Here is a 20,713-nt window from a genome sequence, read left to right as displayed (position 1 = left end):
TATATATATATATATATATATATATTTATATATAAATAATTTCAGTTTTTTCAATTGCCTACAAAATCCCACATTTTTGAGGTTCATTCTATGTCCATTCTATGGGGCACATGGGGGGACAGGGACAAAAGTAGGGGGGCCAACCATAAAATGCAAATATAATATATTAAAAAACAAAGGGAAAAGTTACCTGTGCACTATCCGAAATCCCTCTGCCTATTTAAATAACTAGGTTCAAAAATAAAAATAAAAACTGCACTGCAGAGCAAAAAAGGTCAAAGGTTAAAGCTGCACACAAAATACACCAATATCTGTGTATACCATGAAAAATAAAAATAAATAAAGTGCGCTAATTATATGAAAATACACACATAGATGTGAATACATGTGGGTAGTAGTAAAAACCACAATCTACTGAGAGCAAGTAAATGACTCCATGAGTGGTAAAAATATATAAGTGCAAAACATAAAAACTCAAATAAAAAGAAGAAACAAAAAATGTGTACATGTGAAATACAATGATATTAATAGCATGAAAATCTGAAAATCAAACAAACTCAGTCAATGGGTTCAAATATAAAAAGTTCATCAGTGAAAAAAAGCTTCCATCCACTATACAGCTCAGCAGCAACTAATCCCCTTATGAGTGGATTGACAAGGGAGAGAGATGTGCAGGATGGTGCAAATCCACTGGCGGTGACTCCAATAAGTAAGAAAGTGATAAAGGTGGACTCTTACCCTCCGTGTTGGACCCTATCAGGGTCTATCAGGCATGCAGATTTTTGCCCTCTGCACATGGTCCCTGCAGAGGGCAAAAATCTGCATGCCTGATAGACCCTGCCAAGGAGGGGGTCCAACACGGAGGGTAAGAGTCCACCTTTATCACTTTCTTACTTATTGGAGTGGATTTGCACCATCCTGCACATCTCTCTCCCTTGTCAATCCACTCATAGGGGGATTAGTTGCTGCTGAGCTGTATAGTGGATGGAAGCTTTTTTTCACTGATGAACTTTTTATATTTGAACCCATTGACTGAGTTTGTTTGATTTTCAGATTTTCATGCTATTAATATCATTGTATTTCACATGTACACATTTTTTGTTTCTTCTTTTTATTTGAGTTTTTATGTTTTGCACTTATATATTTTTACCACTCATGGAGTCATTTACTTGCTCTCAGTAGATTGTGGTTTTTACTACTACCCACATGTATTCACATCTATGTGTGTATTTTCATATAATTAGCGCACTTTATTTATTTCTATTTAAATAACTGAATGTTATTTAGTATTGCTCCAGTAGCCAGTAAAGTGTAAGCTCACCTGTAGTGATACTAGAAAACCTCCAGATATTTTAATGTGCATAAAGATTTGCGATAGGGTGCAATTAACCTTTTCCTTTTGGTTTTTATCAGATATATACTGTATATACCCCTGACAATGGGCATCAAATGCACAAACATGAAATATTCCTGACAATGCACACGAAACGCCCAAACATGAAATATTCCTGACAATGCACACGAAACGCCCAAACATGAAATATTCCTGACAATGGGCATCAAACGCATAAACATGAAACATGACGTCACGCCGCCAATACGAATGCCTGGTCTGAACCTGTCCCTGATTGAGGGCGCGCCGCGAGGGTGCATTTTGCAGTGGAGGCGCCTATTTATTAAATTTAGTGCACTGCTCTCTTCAGCTTAAATAAAAAAAAATAAAAGAGCTTTAATTGGGGGGCAAGTCCAGTCAAGTGGCACCGTATCAGCTCACCAACCATGCCCACCTGGTTTTATAACAGATATTGATGTTATGAAGCAAGAGAAATATAATTCAATGTTTTAACATAATGTAATGTTAATAGCAACAAAGGAGGTTTAACAAAAATAATGCATCAGTGCCCATCAATGCAGCCTCACCAGTGCCCATCTATGCAGCCTCACCAGTGCCCATCTATGCAGCCTCACCGGTGCCCATCAATGCAGCCTCACCAGTGCCCATCATTGCAGCTGGATCAGTGCCCATCAATGCAGCCTCACCAGTGCCCATCTATGCAGCCTCACCAGTGCCCATCATTGCAGCTAGATCAGTGTCCATTAATGCAGCCTCACCAGTGCCCATCAATGCAGCCTGATCATTGCCCTTCAATGCAGCCTCACCAGTGCTCATCAGTTTAGCCTCACCAGTGCCCATCAATGCAGCCTCACTGGTGCCCATCAATGCAGCCTCACTGGTGACCATCAATGTAGTCTCACCAGTGCATGGTGGAAGGGGGGGGGCGAGCACCTCCGGATTACACAGAGCAGGGATCTCCCACTTACCCGGCAGCTGCTGTCATACCGCCTCCTGGATGGGCTCCTGTGATAGACTGCACACTGTGGCAGTGCCCTGTAAGTGGGAGATTTTTGTAATGCATCGGTGCTGGGGACTTCTGGTCACCCTAGGCTAGTGGCCAGCAGGACCCACAACGTCAGTGGCCAGCTCTCAGCAGGACCCACAGGTCAGTGGCCTGCAGGATCCACAGGTCCATGGCTAGCTCCCAGCAGGACCCACAGGTCAGTGACCAGCAGGACCCACAGGTCCGTGGCCAGCTCCCAGCAAGACCAAAAGGGCCATGGCCAGCTCCCAGCAGGACCCATAGGTCTGTGGCCAGCTCCCAGCAGGACCCACGGGTCAGTGGCCAGCTCCCAGCAGGTCCCACAGGTCAGTGGCCAGCTCCCAGCAGGAACCACAAGTCAGTGGCCAGCAGGACCCACATGTCAGTAGCCAGCTCCCAGCAGGACCCACAGGTCAGTGGCCAGCAGGACCCACAGGTCCATGGCCAGCTCCCAGCAGGACCCACAGACTATGGGTCTTGCTGGGAGATGGCTGCGGACCTATGGGTCCTGCTGGGAGCTGACCACTGACCTGTGGGTCCTGCTTGGAGCTGTCCATGGCCCTATGGTTCCTGCTGGGAGCTGGCCACGGACCTGTGGGTCCTGCTGGAAGCTGGCTGCGGACCTGTGGGTCCTGCTGGGAGCTGGCTACAGACCTGTGGGTCCTGCTGGGAGCTGGCTACAGACCTGTGGGTCCTGCTGGGAGCTGACCATGGCATGTGGGTCCTGCTGGGAGCCTACCATGGCATGTGGGTCCTGCTGGGAGCCGACCATGGCATGTGGGTTCTGCTGGGAGCCGACCATGGCATGTGGGTCCTGCTGGCCTGTAGGCCATGGACAGCTCCCAGCAGGATTCACAGGACATGGGCAAGGTAAATGAGGTGTATGGGGGGGAGATCGAAGGGATGATTGATCATGTGGGGGTGTCAGGGGGTCTCTCACTCTGCTCACCTCAGCTTGCTCAATGTTCAGCAGGACACTGGGACAGGTCCTCTCTTCCTCCTTCTCCTTGCACTCCTCCAGTCCTGGGGGGTGGGTGATGTAATGTTGCTCCTGCGGTCAACTTTTCAAGCTCTTCTCAACTTAGTCCACAGTCTGTACTGTCTTCAGCCACCAGCCGGCAGCAGCGTGCCAAAAGATCCGACCGCGGTGAGGGGAGTTGTAGCACGAACTCGAAGGCTGGCTGCACTGCTCTCCAGACTGACTCCACCCACCGGGAGCAGGGTGAGGGAGCCTGAGCACGGAGCTTGAGCACGCAGCCACCACCTCATACTAAAACTCCCACAAACAACAGCGGCACCCATCACGTGATGACTGGCTCAGACTCAGAGAGACTGTTAAGAGAAAATTCATTGAGGCGGACACTGGGACAGCCGTGGCACCGGCTGGAGGACGTTAATTATTCAGGTTACACTGGGGGGGGCACATGGAGGCACACAGTAAAATTGGGGGGGTTGTGGCCCCCTCAGTCCCCACACTAGTGACGCCCATGCCTCTGATCCCTCCTGTATTGAATTGTATTGTAACTGTACTGTTTGCCCCATGTTGTAAAGTGCTGCGCAAACTGTTGGCACTATATAAATCCTGTATAATAATAATAATAATAATAATATGGACACTTACCTGCCCCTGGATCCAGCGATGTCCTCATCCGAGGTGATTCTTTAATTGGCTTCGGGTGCAGGCGACGGCATCTTCACTAAGGAAAACTGGCAGTGAAGCCTTGAGGCTTCACAGCCGGCTTCCACCTGTGCATGCACAAGTTACACTGCACTGCGCTTTGTGATTGGTCCTGCAGTCTTCTGGGATCTGTGATGTGTCCCAGAAGGCAGTGGGGGAAGGAGGGGTGGCCGACCTCTGCTCATATTGCCGCAGTGATCTGACTGGAAGTAGGGGAGCCGGTACCTGTCAAAATCAGGTACCCCCCCCCCCAAAAAAAAAATATCATCATTATCAGAAAAATTATGCCTATGGTCTCCAAGAACAGAGCCTACCCTTTTCTGTCAGAGTATACTCTACTAGATCATTGAGTACTTCTTGGGCTTTTTGGCACCTGAAGAGGCCCTGGGCGGGGCTAAATGTGCATAGAACACATTTCTGGTTTCGGAAACCCTTCTTTCACATCACTTTTCTCATGATTCAGTTTGTTTTCTTACCTTTTTTTCTCCATACCACCATTTCACAGTCTTTATCAATATGCATCACACACACTTGCATTGATTCCATTCACGGCTGATAATGCTCATATAAACCTATGCTTGGGTTGGTTTTTCCAAACTCTGTGACCAAGCCGCAGTGTGCGGGGCGAAACATGTCAGAGGGCGTGGCTAAAGCAGCAGTGGCTGAGGTCACATTCATTCACATGTTATTGGACTGGGTCAGTGAGTGGTGTTCCTTCCTTTCTTGGTTGTCGCTTCTACACCCTTGAATGGTGCATAGACGCCTGCTCCCTTCACTGCAACCGGAGGGGAGATCTTTAACTCAGCTTAGAGCAGCACTGAAAGTTATACCTGGATCACGCCGGTTCCAGTGATGTCACATCTGACCTGTGGAATGCATGCCAAGGCGGCATTTCCGGTTCTTGTTATTTCTGTTGCAATGCCTGGCAAACCTTTTAACAAGTGAGGGTATAATTTTATGTGTGTAATTTTAACAATAAACAGCATATGGAATAAACTTAACCCTGGATACCTCTTCTGTAAAAAAAAAACAAAAAAAACTTAGCCCTGGATGGTGGTACCAGAGAATGAGATTGGGTGTAAAATACTGGATTTCCAGGAGAATACCTGCACGGGCCATTGTGTTTTTTCATTCAAGCAGAAGTGGAATATAAAAAGCTGGTTAAGACTTATATAGTTATAGGGTCAAACCCTCTGGTGAGTGGGGAATCACTAGCAGGGGGGCATTGTGCATGTGTGAAGTTGCTGCAAACAAGAAGTAGGAGAGCTGCATGATTTACACGGAGCACAAGATTGCTTAAATAGCACAGCACTTTATAAAGACTGCAGAATATAGGACTTTTGATTTCATGTTTATTATTATCATCATTACTTTTATTTATTGTGGAAATTGGGGTTAAACGGAAGGAGAAGATCCACTAAAAGTTCACTACGTTGTATCTGTTTACATATGTATTTTTTGGTGACATGCACAACACTATATATACAGTATATATATATATATATATATATATATATATATATATATATATATATATATATATATATATAGGGACAGCTTTTTTTTTTTTTTAGGTTTCCTTCAGTTTGACATCTTAAATGTCTCAGAATTCTGTGTCCCTCAAATGCTCACCTTAAAATCCTTTTCTTTGGAGTTCTATAACCACTTAAGGACCGCCTCACGCCGATTTACTTCGGCAGAATGGCACGGGCAGGCAGAATCACGTACATATACGTGATCTGCCTCCCGCGGGTGGGAGGCGGCCTGCTTCTGACCAGCGGCGATCAGAGATGAGGGGGAGACCATCCGTTCGTGCCCCCCCCCTCGCGATCGCCGCCGGCCAGTCAAATCATTCCTTTGCTGCTGTATGCTAAACAGCAGCAAAGGAAATGATGTCATCTCTCCTCGGCTCGGTATTTTCCGTTCCGGCGCCAAGGAGAGAAGACTTCAATGTGAGTGCACAAACACACACACATACAAGTATATGAGAGACTCAAGCGCTGACGTGGTTTTTGCACTTTTTGCACTTATTTATTTATTTATTTATTTATTTATTTAATTTTGGGAAGTTTCATATTAGTAAGCTATGTATTGAACAAGATATAATTTTATTATAAGCAACATATATAATTTAAGAGCATATACACATTTTAGTGAGTTTTATCACCTATGCATTTTTTATTAGCACAGGATTTATTTAATGGTGGATTAGATTTAATTATATTATATTATATTTATTGTGTATTAATCTGTAGATACAGATTATTTGGTGATATTTGTAGAAGCATATATTTTTTTACCTTTCACTATTTTAAAGGGAATATGAGGTTAATATAAGCGCAACTGACCACTTTACTACACACACATGCAGTAGAACATGCCAGGCACACAAAACACCCCCCTTTACCCCCTGATCCCCCCTCGATCATCCCCTAATCACCCCCCCCCCCCCCCGTCACACTGACACCAAGCAGGTTTTTTTTTTTTTTTTCTGATTACTGCATGGTGTCAGTTACTGTTAGCCCTCTTTAAGTCTAGGATATCCCCCTAACCCCCCCTAATAAAGTTTTAACCCCTTGATCACCCCCCCCCGTCACCAGTGTCGCTAAGCGATCATTTTTCTGATCGCTGTATTAGTGTCGCTGGTGACGCTAGTTAGGGACGTAAATATTTAGGTTCGCCGTCAGCATTTTATAGCAACAGGGACCCCCATATACTACCTAATAAATGTTTTAACCCCTTGATTGCCCCCTAGTTAACCCTTTCACCACTGATCACCATATAACCGTTACGGGTGACGCTGGTTAGTTCGTTTATTTTTTATAGTGTCAGGGCACCCGCCGTTTATTACCGAATAAAGGTTTAGCCCCCTAATCGCCCGGCGGTGATATGCGTCGCCCCAGGCAGCGTCAGATTAGCGCCAGTACCGTTAACACGCACGCACGCAACATACGCCTCCCTTAGTGGTATAGTATCTGAACGGATCAATATCTGATCTGATCAGATCTATACTAGCGTCCCCAGCAGTTTAGGGTTCCCAAAAACGCAGTGTTAGCGGGATCAGCCCAGATACCTGCTAGCACCTGCGTTTTGCCCCTCCGCCCGGCCCAGCCCAGCCCAGCCCAGCCCACTCAAGTGCAGTATCGATCGATCACTGTCACTTACAAAACACTAAACGCATAACTGCAGCGTTCGCAGAGTCAGGCCTGATCCCTGCGATCGCTAACAGTTTTTTTAGTAGCATTTTGGTGAACTGGCAAGCACCAGCCCCAGGCAGCGTCCGGTTAGCGCCAGTACCGCTAACACCCACGCACGCACTGTACACCTCCCTTAGTGGTATAGTATATGATCAGATCAATATCTGATCCGATCAGATCTATACTAGCATCCCCAGCAGTTTAGGGTTCCCAAAAACGCAGTGTTAGTGTGATCAGCCCAGATACCTGCTAGCACCTGCGTTTTGCCCCTCCGCCCGGCCCACCCAAGTGCAGTATCGATCGATCACTGTCACTTACAAAACACTAAACACATAACTGCAGCATTCGCAGAGTCAGGCCTGATCCCTGCGATCGCTAACAGTTTTTTTGGTAGCGTTTTGGTGAACTGGCAAGCACCAGCCCCAGGCAGCGTCAGGTTAGCGCCAGTACTGCTAACACCCACGCACGCACCGTACACCTCCCTTAGTGGTATAGTATCTGAACGGATCAATATCTGATCAGATCAGATCTATACTAGTGTCCCCAGCAGTTTAGGGTTCCCAAAAACGCAGTGTTAGCGGGATCAGCCCAGATACCTGCTAGCACCTGCGTTTTGCCCCTCCGCCCGGCCCACCCAAGTGCAGTATCGATCGATCACTGTCACTTACAAAACACTAAACACATAACTGCAGCATTCGCAGAGTCAGGCCTGATCCCTGCGATCGCTAACAGTTTTTTTGGTAGCGTTTTGGTGAACTGGCAAGCACCAGCCCCAGGCAGCGTCAGGTTAGCGCCAGTACTGCTAACACCCACGCACGCACCGTACACCTCCCTTAGTGGTATAGTATCTGAACGGATCAATATCTGATCAGATCAGATCTATACTAGTGTCCCCAGCAGTTTAGGGTTCCCAAAAACGCAGTGTTAGCGGGATCAGCCCAGATACCTGCTAGCACCTGCGTTTTGCCCCTCCGCCCGGCCCAGCCCAGCCCACCCAAGTGCAGTATCGATCGATCACTGTCACTTACAAAACACTAAACGCATAACTGCAGTGTTCGCAGAGTCAAGCCTGATCCCTGCGATCGCTAACAGTTTTTTGGTAGCGTTTAGGTGAACTGGCAAGCACCAGCGGCCTAGTACAACCCGGTCGTAGTCAAACCAGCACTGCAGTAACACTTGGTGACGTGGCGAGTCCCATAAGTGCAGTTCAAGCTGGTGAGGTGGCAAGCACAAGTAGTGTCCCACTGCCAACAAGAAGACAAACACAGGCCCGTCGTGCCCATAATGCCCTTCCTGCTGCATTCGCCAATCCTAATTGGGAACCCAACACTTCTGCAGCGCCCGTACTTCCCCCATTCACATCCCCAACCAAATGCAGTCGGCTGCATGAGAGGCATTTTCTTTATGTCCTCCCGAGTACCCCTACCCAACGAACCCCCCCAAAAAAGATGTTGTGTCTGCAGCAAGCGCGGATATAGGCGTGACACCCGCTATTATTGTCCCTCCTGTCCTGACATTCCTGGTCTTTGCATTGGTGAATGTTTTGAACGTCCCATTCACTAGTTGAGTATTAGCGTAGGGTACAGCATTGCACAGACTAGGCACACTTTCACAGGGTCTCCCAAGATGCCATCGCATTTTGAGAGACCCAAACCTGGAACCGGTTACAGTTATAAAAGTTAGTTACAAAAAAAAGTGGAAAAAAAAAAATATATATAAAATTTTAAAAAATAGATGTTGTTTTATTGTTCTCTCTCTCTCTATTCTCTCTCTATTGTTCTGCTCTTTTTTACTGTATACTATTCTGCAATGTTTTATTGTTATTATGTTTTATCATTTTATTGCTTTTCAGGTATGCAATTTTTTATACTTTACCGTGTTTTATTGTTAACCATTTTTTTGTCTTCAGGTACGCCATTCACAAATTTGAGTGTTTATACCAGAATGATGCCTGCAGGTTTAGGTATCATCTTGGTATCATTCTTTTCAGCCAGCGGTCGGCTTTCATGTAAAAGCAATCCTAGCGACTAATTAGCCTCTAGACTGCTTTTACAAGCCGTGGGAGGGAATGCCCCCCACCGTCTTCCGTGTTTTTCTCTGGCTCTCCTGTCTCAACAGGGAACCTGAGAATGCAGCCAGTGATTCAGCCAGCTGATCATAGAGCTGATCAGAGACCAGAGTGGCTCCAAACATCTCTATGGCCTAAGAAACCGGAAGCCAGGAGCATTTCATGACTTAGATTTCGCCGGATGTAAACAGCGCCATTGGGAAATTGGGAAAGCATTTTATCACACCGATCTTGGTGTGGTCAGATGCTTTGAGGGCAGAGGAGAGATCTAGGTTCTAATAGACCCCAATTTTTACAAAAAAGAGTACCTGTCACTACCTATTGCTATCATAGGGGATATTTACATTCCCTGAGATAACAATAAAAATGATTTAAAAAAAAAAATGAAAGGAACAGTTTAAAAATAAGATAAAAAAGCACAAAAAACTAACGCAAGCGGCGGTCTGTCGTCAAATGTAAACAGCAATTGCACCATGCATGTGAAGTATCACCGTGAAGGTCAGATCAAGGGAAGTAATTTTAGCAGCAGACCCCCTCTGTAAATCTAAAGTGGTAACCTGTAAAGGCTTTTAAAGGCTTTTAAAAATGTATTTATTTTGTTGCCACTGCACGTTTGTGCGCAATTGTAAAGCATGTCATGTTTGGTATCCATGTACTCGGCCTAAGATCATTTTTTTTATTTCATCAAACATTTGGGCAATATAGTGTGTTTTAGTGCATTAAAATTTAAAAAAGTGTGTTTTTTCCCCAAAAAATGCGTTTGAAAAATCGCTGCGCAAAAACTGTGTGAAAAAAAAATGAAACACCCACCATTTTAATCTGCAGGGCATTTGCTTTAAAAAAATATATAATGTTTGGGGGTTCAAAGTAATTTTCTTGCAAAAAAAAAAATTATTTTTTCATGTAAACAAAAAGTGTCAGAAAGGGCTTTGTCTTCAAGTGGTTAGAAGAGTGGGTGATGTGTGCCATAAGCTTCTAAATGTTGTGCATAAAATGCCAGGACAGTTCAAACCCCCCCAAATGACCCCATTTTGGAAAGTAGACACCCCAAGCTATTTGCTGAGAATCATGTCGAGTCCATGGAATATTTTATATTGTGACACACGTTGCGGGAAAGAGACAAATTTTTTTTTTTTTTTTTTTGCACAAAGTTGTCACTAAATGATATATTGTTCAAACATGCTATGGGAATATGTGAAATTACACCCCAAAATACATTCTGCTGCTTCTCCTGAGTACGGGGATACCACATGTGTGAGACTTTTTGGGAGCCTAGCTGCGTACGGGACCCCGAAAACCAAGCACTGCCTTCAGGCTTTTTAAGGGCGTACATTTTTGATTTCACTCTTCACTGCCTATCACAGTTTCGGATGCCATGGAATGCCCAGGTGGCACAAAAACCCCCCAAATTACCCCATTTTGGAAAGTAGACACCCCAAGCTATTTGCTGAGAGGTATAGTGAGTATTTTGTAGACCTCACTTTTTGTCACAAAGTTTTGAAAATTGAAAAAAGAAAAAAAACATTTTTTTTCTTGTCTTTCTTCATTTTCAAAAACAAATGAGAGCTGCAAAATACTCACCATGCCTCTCAGCAAATAGCTTGGGGTGTCTACTTTCCAAAATGGGGTCATTTGGGGGGGGGAGGTTGTGCCATCTGGGCATTTTATGGCCTTCAAAACTGTGATAGGTAGTGAGGAGTGAAATCAAAAATTTACGCCCTTAGAAATCCTGAAGGCGGTGATTGGTTTTCGGGGCCCCGTACGTGGCTAGGCTCCCAAAAAGTCCCACACATGTGGTATCCCTGTACTCAGGAGAAGCAGTTGAATGTATTTTGGGGTGCAATTCCACATAGGCCCATGGCCTGTGTGAGCAATATAACATTTAGTGACAACTTTTTGTAATTTTTTTTTTTTTGTCATTATTCAATCACTTGGGACAAAAAAAATAAATATTCAATGGGTTCAACATGCCTCTCAGCAATTTCCTTGGGGCGTCTACTTTCCAAAATTGGGTCATTTGGGGGGGTTTTGTACTGCCCTGCCATTTTAGCACCTCAAGAAATGACATAGGCAGTCATAAACTAAAAGTTGTGTATATTCCAGAAAATGTATCCTAGTTTGTAGACGCTATAACTTTTGCGCAAACCAATAAATATAGGCTTATTGACATTTTTTTTACCAAAGACATGTGGCTGAATACATTTTGGCCTAAATGTATGACTAAAATTGAGTTTATTGGATTTTTTTTATAACAAAAAGTAGAAAATATCATTTTTTTTTCAAAATTTTCGGTCTTTTTCCATTTATAGCGCAAAAAATAAAAACGGCAGAGGTGATCAAATACCATCAAAAGAAAGCTCTGTTAGTGGGAAGAAAAGGACGCAAATTTTGTTTGGGTACAGCATTGCATGACCGCGCAATTAGCAGTTAAAGCGACGCAGTGCCAAATTGGAAAAAGTCCTCTGGTCCTTATGCAGCATAATGCTCCGGGGCTAAAGTGGTTAAGTGACACAGTACAATCTACTTTAAAAGGAGAAGTACATCCAAAGCTCGTTTGGCTGTAATTCTATGGATTATAGGAGCGCAGTTCGCTCTGCACGTCTGTGACCTGTTTTCAGCAGACAGTGGGCTGAAGCCTGCTGTCAGCTGACGTCACAGAGCCGGGTCAGGCTTGGAATGCGCCAACAACCCTGGACCGGCACCTGGCTCAGTCTCTTAGTGAGCTGCTGAGAGCCTGAGTCAGGAGCTCCCATCCCCTCCACAGCTCAGCGCTCCAGGGAGCGCGGGGGAGGAGGCAGAGCAGACAGCGGCAACTGATAGTCACCAGCTCTTTCCTCCCGGAGCACTGAGAACCAAGTGATCAGCAGTCTTTGATCGCTTGGTTCTTGGTCTTAGAGCCAGCAGGGGACAGATGCTGCATCCACCTAGGTAAGTAGGATTTTGAAAAAAAAATAAATAAACTTCTCTTTTAAATCCACCAAAAAGTTACTTTGCCAGCCACATTCTCAAATCTCATTGGTCTGTTTTAGGTACACTTTCGTTTCTGTACAGCTTGGTTTGGGAGGGCTTCTCCAACCCAGTCAGCCATTTCCCCATGGCATACATACCTTTTTATACCAAGTTAAAAGTGGTGTATACATGAACAGCTCCTCCATTTTCAAAGGAAAGAAGTAGATATTATCAAAAGGTAAAAAAGTTGGAAAGTGTTTGCGAATTCTGTGCTCATCTTCCTCTGTCATGATATCCCCCAGTCCTTTCATAAAGAAGACAACTGGTCTGTCAGGGTAGACTCGGGCTGCTGACTCAATAGCACATAAGGCCAAGGATGGTGGTTTTATTCTGTCTGTGGTCTCCATAAACAAGATTCCATTTCCTTTGCTTAGAATGGTATATGCGGTTATAGGCTTAGAGGTTACATTTTTCAGTCTATGAGAATGGCCAGCAGTGGAAATGGATGCTGAAACATCTGAAGTAAGTTTGTTTGTGGCCTGTTGAATTATTTGTTGAAAACGTACTACTGCAAAAAGAGTTATAACTGTTATTATACTCAATATCACCTTGAAGTTTTTGAACTTTATCCACATGATTGCAAAGTCCCACGTTCAATCTACAAAAATAGAAAAAAAAAATGTTATTGAGTACCAACTCCATATTGAATTGAATCCTATAGCATATTAATACAACCGAGTATCATCTGTGATCATATTTTTACTTGCACTAACAATAAAATTTTCAGGACAAGTTTTTAGGATGTTCCCTTCTAATCAGTCCAAGCATGACTGATAAACTAAAGCTGGATAGTCAGTTTTTGTTTTTTTTTTATTTAACCTGTTGGTTGAAACAACTGACAGATCACCTCATCAATAGCGTTGGGCGAACGGTTGGGGCCAAGCAAAAGTTTGGCCCAAACATCGCCTGTTCGCCCGTTCGGCGAACACCCGAATTTGCAGGGTGCTCGGCAGGATGTTCGCCCACCAAGCGCCCTACAATCCACTGCAAAGTGCATTCTAGGACCCTAATTGGATAAAGCCTTGCACCTGACCACTGGTCAGGTGCAAGGATTTGCCAATTAGGGCACAGAGCACTGTCAGAGCCAAAATTGAAAGTGATCATGATTTTTTCCAATCACAGCTCAGTGCTCATAGTCCCACCCCACACTATAAAAGGTTCTTTCCCATTGGAAACTTTTGCAGTGTGTTGTTGGAGTGAAGATAGCTAGAGCAGGGCTCAGTTTGCTACTAGCGAGTAATGCCCTGTACACATCGAATATTCCTACAACAAAATCCATGGATTTTTTCCGACAGACGTTGGCTCAAACTTGTCTTGCACACACGGTCACACAAATCTTGATGGAAATTCCATACATTACATACAACACGTACGACGAGCTGAGAAAAATGAAGTTCAATAGCCAGTGCGGCTCTTTTACTTGATTCCGAGCATGCATGGAACTTTGTGCGTTGGAAGTGTGTACACGCGATCGGAATTTACGAGAACGGATTTTGTTGTCGGAAAATTTGAGATCCAGATCTCAAATTTTGTGTGACGGAAATTCCAATGGAAAATGTCCGATGGAGCCTACACACGGTCGAAGTTTGCGACAACAAGTTCCCATCGAACATTTTCCTTCGGAAAATCCGACCGTGTGTATGGGGCATTAGTGTGTTTACTTATTGTGACTCTGAGTGTAGAGTGTTAGTATAGTGTGTCAGTATAGTGTAGTGTGAGTATAATGCGTTAGTGTAGTGCACAGCATTACATAACATTTAGTGCTGTATTACCCCCCCCCCCCCTTTATTTTTCTTTTTTTAGTCGCAGCCACCCTATTCCATCAGATTGTACAGCAGTTATCTCCCAGCTCACTTCTCATAGCTCAAGCTTGGCAAAAACACCAGCAATTTGGGTACCACGTGCTTGACAAGGCATTTAACCTCCCACCACTCAGCCTATTGGCAAGAGCACCTTAAAACCACATACAAGGAACACAATTCTTCTCCTCCTCACCTTTCATGTCTACCCCCGCTATACCACGTGACCTCTCAGCAGCCTCCACTGACATGGATGATGGTATAGCAAAGGGTGTCACAGGTCCTTGCAACAAGTCTGCCAGCAGCACACCACCAGCTGTAGAGTATAGCAGGCAAATTCCTCTGCATTAGCTGTTGCAGCTAAAAAACAAAAATATACTCCCTGCCACCCACAAGAAAGCTTGCAGGGAAAATCAATTTAAATGTCATTTTTTTTTTCCTTTATAAATGTCAGTTTTGCTGCAGCAGGTTCTATACAGATGCGCCACTTTACAGGCAGACTAATGGTACCTCCCAGACATGATATTTAAAGAAACTTTTCATTTTTATTATTCCACTTTAAGCATCATTAAAATCACTGCTTCTATAACGATATTTTTAAAACTTTTTTTGCATTGGTACATGTCTCCCGGGGCAGTACTGGGGCCCAGCTTATATATAATCGGGCACACGATCGTAATGGCATCCTATTAGGATCAACAATATGGAGAGAGGATAACCAGAATAACCAGGCAGACAGGCACATCAGGGTAGCTCCATCCGACAAAGGCAGAGAGGAACACGCATGGATTCTTCAGAGTAACAAAAAGGTCCTCCCTGCTGCCTGTACACTGATCTTTCGGATGGAGCTACCCTGATGTGCCTGTCTGCCTGGTTATTCTGGTCATCCTCTCTCCATATTGTTGATCCTAATAGGACGCCATTACGATCGTGTGCCCGATTATATATAAGCTGTTTCCCAGCTTGTTGCTGGTAAGCATTCAATTTATCTGGTGGCGGATTTTTTCTCACGTGGTGTTATTGAAAGGATTAACCCATTTCATTGCACTTTGTGGGACTTTTTTTTAATTCACTTTTGGACTTTATCATTTTATTGACTTGGTATTTTTTATTTACACACAGTTATGTTTGTGTTTTTTCTTATATTATTTATATGATCCTTCAGAGATCCATACACAATCTGGTTACAGCGCGGTTCCTACCCACCCACTATTCTATTTGATTGTGCATATCCCACAATTTAGAGCTGCTACTAATTTAGGTATTTTTTAATTTTTGTGTTAGCGCGGTAATATTTTTTCTTTTTACAGTACCGGGGCCCCCATAACGCTTTTTATGGCCGATGTGTGATGCGGGGATATCTCCCCCATTGCTATTGTATTCTGACAGGGGGAATTCCCTTACCAGAATACAATGATCAGTGCTTTCAGCCATTGGTTGTATTCCAGAAGTCGGTTGCTAGACTTGTTGCTAGACAGCAGTTCACATGTACTGAAAGTCAGCTGGTTCCGACTATGTCCCGACGAAGTTCTGGTGGGCAGAATTAAACACGTTGACGTAGGGACACATCCCCCTTCCCCTACAGAACCGCATGGCCAACACTCTAGCACAACCACATACACAATGGTAACCGGTGCTGCCAGAGAGCCAGAGCCGCCACAGTGATCTTTCCAAAGGCAGGAAGCTACTTCATAGCAGCTGTCACTTCTTACACAAAATAGGAGAAGCAGCCTGGATGTCAAAACTTGTTGACATGAATGCCGGCTCTATAGGCATGGTTCTTTTAGTATCTCTGACTCCATAGTGTTCCCAGGACTGGTCATATCAGGCGGCAGAACCCACACCTTGGGACCAGCTATCTAGCACAGGTTGGACCAGGATATGACAGAGTCCATCCAATAGGTACATAGTACTGGCATATCACGTTTTACACATTGAGCACCGGTCAGATTCTACTCTTATATGCTGTGTTTGGGCATCCAACTCTCATATTAGAACTGAGGTGACCACTTAGTGGCTCTTACGCCTCTGCCTTTAGAACCACTTTAACTGGTGTGGGGCTCATAATTCAAGATTATAACATTGCTGCATGACGTGGCACTTGCAATGAAATGTGTTGGTTTCAATAGTCTGTATCTCCCAGCATTTATTATTTTTAAAAGTGTATTTATAATAATCTTTTATGATATACAATAGGTAGGACTCTATTATGATAGAAATACAGTGGGTATAGAAAATCATCATCCCCCTTTAAAATACTCACATTTTGTTGCTTTGCAGCCTGAAATGAAGACAGACACATTTTGTTTTATCCAGCTGTGTTTACTCAGTGCAACTTCATCCAAGTAAAAGATATAATACCACCATTTTAGAAAAAATAAATAATAATAAAAAAAAAACACAAATTCATAAACAGAATCACTGAGTTGGAAAAAGGATCACCCCCTTGTGTCAGTATTTTGTTGAACCACCTTTTGCTTTAATTACAGCCCTTAGTCTGTTGGGATAAGTCTCTACTAACTTTGCAATATTTGCCCACTCTTCTTTGCAGAACTGCTCAAGTTCAGTTACATTTAATGGTGACCGTTTGTGGACTGCAGGCTTCAAGTCATTCCAGAGATTTTCAATGGGGTTTAAGTCTGGGCTCTGACTAAGCCATGCAAGGACATTCATCTTTTTTCTCCATCAACCACTGTGTGGTCATTTTTTCTGTGTGCTTTGGGTCATGTTGGAAGTTAAACCTTCTTCCTATTCACAACTTTCTGGCAGAGGTCAGTAGATTTTCCTCAAGAATTTGAGGTTATTTTGCCCCATCCAGTTTTCTTCTATCCTGACAAGTGCTCCATGCCCATAATAGGATATTACCACCTCCATGCTTTACTGTAGGAATGGTGTTATTTGGATGGGGAGCAGTATTGAATTTCCACCAGAAATATAATTTGCGTGTTGAGGACAAATAATGTAAATTTTAGTTGCATCTGAGCATTACACCTTTTTCCATTTGGCCTCAGAATCTGTAAGGTGCGTTTTGGCAAAGCACAGTTGTGACTGCATGTGGCCTTTCTTGAGTGGCTTTTTTCTTGCAACCCTCCTATAGGAGCCACATTTGTGGAGAATTTGTGATATTGTTGTCACATGCACACAAGGACCACTCTTTGTCATAAATTCCTGCAACTGCTTCAGTTTGGTCTCTTGGTAGCCTTCTGACCAGTTTCCTCCTGTCTTTTTCATCCAGTTTGGAGCAACGTCCTGATCCAGGGTGGGTCTGTGTTGTACCAAATACCTTCTACTTCCTGATAATAGACTTTACTGTGCTTCTAGGCATTGATAAAGTATTTTAAATGTTTTTGTATCCATCTCCTGACTTGTGCCTGTCCACAACTTTAACCCAGAGATCTCAGTGACAGTGCCTTGCCACCAATAGTTGTTTGTTTGCTTCAGTTGCAATACCAGGGGCTGAAATGCTCCAGGAAATCTCTTTTCATGCTGAGCTTATCAAAATGACCTTGGCTGATCACGGTTAAAAGTCAAATGGCTTTGTGTGCCATTGAAAAGGTGATTAGCTTCACCTGATTGAGTCTATAGAGATGAGCTTGATGTTCGGGTCGAACATCGGTTCGACTCAAACATTGGGCAGAACAGTGAACATTATGGAATGTTCGCGGCAAATTCAAGCACTGCAGAATGCCCCATAATGCACTGCAAGATCACAGTGCATTGCTGTATGATGATTGGCCAAAACATGCACCTGACCTGCATGCTTTGGCAAATCACAGCACCCTCTGCTAAGAGAGCCATAATTGGCCAAAGGCAGGGTGCCCTTGGCCAATCATGGCTCAAGGAGACCAAGTCCACGCACAACACTATATAAGGCAGCTTACACAGTGGCCCTGTGTAGTGTTGTTGGCGTGAACAGAGAAATAGCTTGCATTACATTAAGCAGGCAAGTTATTGGCAGTGTATTTGAGAAATATATATATATATATATATATATATACACACACTATATATATATATATATGTATATATATACACTCTGCATCCAGTGTAGCCTAAATCTACAGTGCATTCTGTGGTGTACTGTTTCTAATACACTTCAGGTGGTATACACAGTATCTAATAGAGTGTGTACAGTGCTTACTAGGGATGAGCCAAACACCCCCCGGTTCGGTATAATAATGCTTAAAGTGAAACAATAAAAGTGTAATATTCCTTTAAATTTCGTACTTGGGGGTTGTCTTTAGTATGCCTGTAAAGGGGCGCATGTTTCCCGTGTTTAGAACAGTCTGACAGCAAAATGACATTTCAAAAGGAAAAAAAGTCATTTAAAACTACTCGCGGCTATTTATGAATTGTCGGTCCGACAATACACATAAAAGTTCATTGATAAAAACTGCATGGGATTTCCCCACAGGGGAACCCTGAACAAAAATAAAAAAAATGCGTGGGGGTCCCCCTAAAGAAGGGCCTGGTATGGATTAAGGGGAACCCAGAAGATGAAGAAGAATATGGAGGAAGAAGAAGAACACTGAAAGAACACCAGAAGAAAGAAGATGGAAGAAGAAGCCGAAGGAAGAGGGAATTAAAAAAGGACTTGTCAAAAACCGTCTCTTGTGTTTTTTAACCTTTTTGACACTTTTTGTGAAATGATAGGGGTACATTTGTACCCCATTACCAATTCACACAGGGGGGGGCTGGATCTGGGGGTCCCCTTGTTAAAGGGGGCTTCCAGATTCCGATAAGCCCCCCCGCCCACAGACCCCTACAACCACTGGCCAAGGGTTGTGGGGATGAGGCCCTTCTCCCCATCAACATGGGGAAAAGGTGCTTTGGGGGGGCTACCTCAAAGCACCCTCCCAATGTTGAGGGCATGTGGCCTGGTACGGTTCAGGAGAGGGGGGCTCTCTCGTCCCCCCCTCTTTTCCTGCGGCCTGCCAGGTTGTGTGCTCGGATAAGGGTCTGGTATGGATTTTTGGGGGGACCCCACGCCATTTTTTAAAAAAATTTTGGCGTGGGGTTCCCCTTAAATGCATGCATCAGTGACACTGTCCCTCTAGTCTTCCTGTTGGAGCACACGCTTTGTGGAATAATGGACAGGGCACTTGAGGCAGAACAGCGGGAGGAAGAGGAGGACTTCCTTACCTCTTAAGGCCCCCTTTATCCAGATAGCATTCCTGCGGGCCAGCCAAACACACAGGAAGAAGAAGAGGAGGAGTGGGAGGATTGCGTAAGCATGGACGTGAAGGATAACACTCAGCAGCAGTCTTCAAGGGATGGTTTTCAGTCCCCAGAAACCCAAGGAGTTGTACGTGGCTGGGAGGGGGTTGTTATGGATCATGTGATCCTTAGTGACCCAGAGGACTCAGAATTGAATGCCTTTGCAAACTTATGCTGCATGGCCTCCCTGATTCTGCAAAGCCTACAAAAGGACCCTAGGATTTGTGGTATCAAGGAGAGGGATCATTACTGGCAACCCTTCTTAAGCCATGTTACAAGGGTAAGTTTGCAGAACTCATCCTGCCTTCGCAGAGGGAGCAGAGGATGAAACATCTTCAGGACACCTTGAAGAAAGGTTTGTGCAATGCATTTCCAGACCCTGGGAGGTTATGATTTCCTGGTGCTGGACAACGTGTTGCTGAGGCTTCGTTCAGTCAGAGGAAGAGCGGTGGAGAAGGTGGCCGGCTGACCAATGCTTTTAAACAATTTTTCAGTCCTCAGCGCCAAGGTCTGATCGGTTCAAGCAACCATCGCCAGCGTCTGCTTTACATGGTGCAGGATTATCTAGGGGCAAAAGCAGACTTGGAGACCTTTCCAACAGAGCATCCACTGGGTTACTGGGTCTTAAGGATGGACCACTGGCCAGAACTTGCTCAATATGCAACTGAGCTACTGGCCTGTCCTGTATCCAGTGTTCTTTCTGAATGCACATTCAGTGCTGCTGGAGGGTTTGTAACAGATCATAGAGTGTGCCTGTCCACAGACTCTGTTGATAGGCTCAAATTCACAAAAATGAATCAGTCTAGGATCAGCAGCTATCAAACACCTGATGCTGATGTAACTGATTGAATTTTCTGTGGATGTGGGATTCCTTGAAGACTGCCTATGCTGACTATCCTATTCCTCCTCAATCTTGATGATGCTAGTTTCCAACAATATTTTTAGTTTAGAGCACCACCACCACCACCCACTGTTTAAAAGGGGCATGTAATTACAATTTTTGATCTATTATTTCACAACAGGGCCCGTTCCTGCGCTCGCCAAGAGTAACTGTGAGGGCTTACAGTGTTCTGGTACCACCAACACCTAAGGCCCAATTTTCTGCAGAGTATATAGGGCAGGCCATATAGTATACAGTATCTCCCAAAAGTGAGTACACCCCTCACATTTTTGTAAATATTTTATTATATCTTGTAACAACATGTAACAACACTGAAGAAATGACACTTTGCTACAATGTAAAGTAGTGAGTGTACAGCTTGTATAACAGTGTAAATTTGCTGTCCCGACAAAATGACTCAACACACAGCCATTAATGTCTAAACTGCTGGCAACAAAAGTGAGTACACCCCTAAGTGAAAATGTCC

At 44.2% G+C, this 20,713-nt stretch overlaps 1 pseudogene; it reads right to left on the bottom strand.

The window, feature by feature from the left end:
- The window catches only part of LOC141139436 (alpha-1,4-N-acetylglucosaminyltransferase-like), a 63,826-nt pseudogene that overhangs the window by 27,885 nt on the left and 15,228 nt on the right, over positions 1–20,713 (bottom strand).

Source organism: Aquarana catesbeiana, linkage group LG04 (assembly GCF_042186555.1).
Source record: "Aquarana catesbeiana isolate 2022-GZ linkage group LG04, ASM4218655v1, whole genome shotgun sequence".
In the NCBI taxonomy this organism is placed as follows: domain Eukaryota; kingdom Metazoa; phylum Chordata; class Amphibia; order Anura; family Ranidae; genus Aquarana; species Aquarana catesbeiana.
Note: the sequence above shows the minus strand (reverse complement) of the source record. Positions and strands in the feature narration are given on the sequence as shown.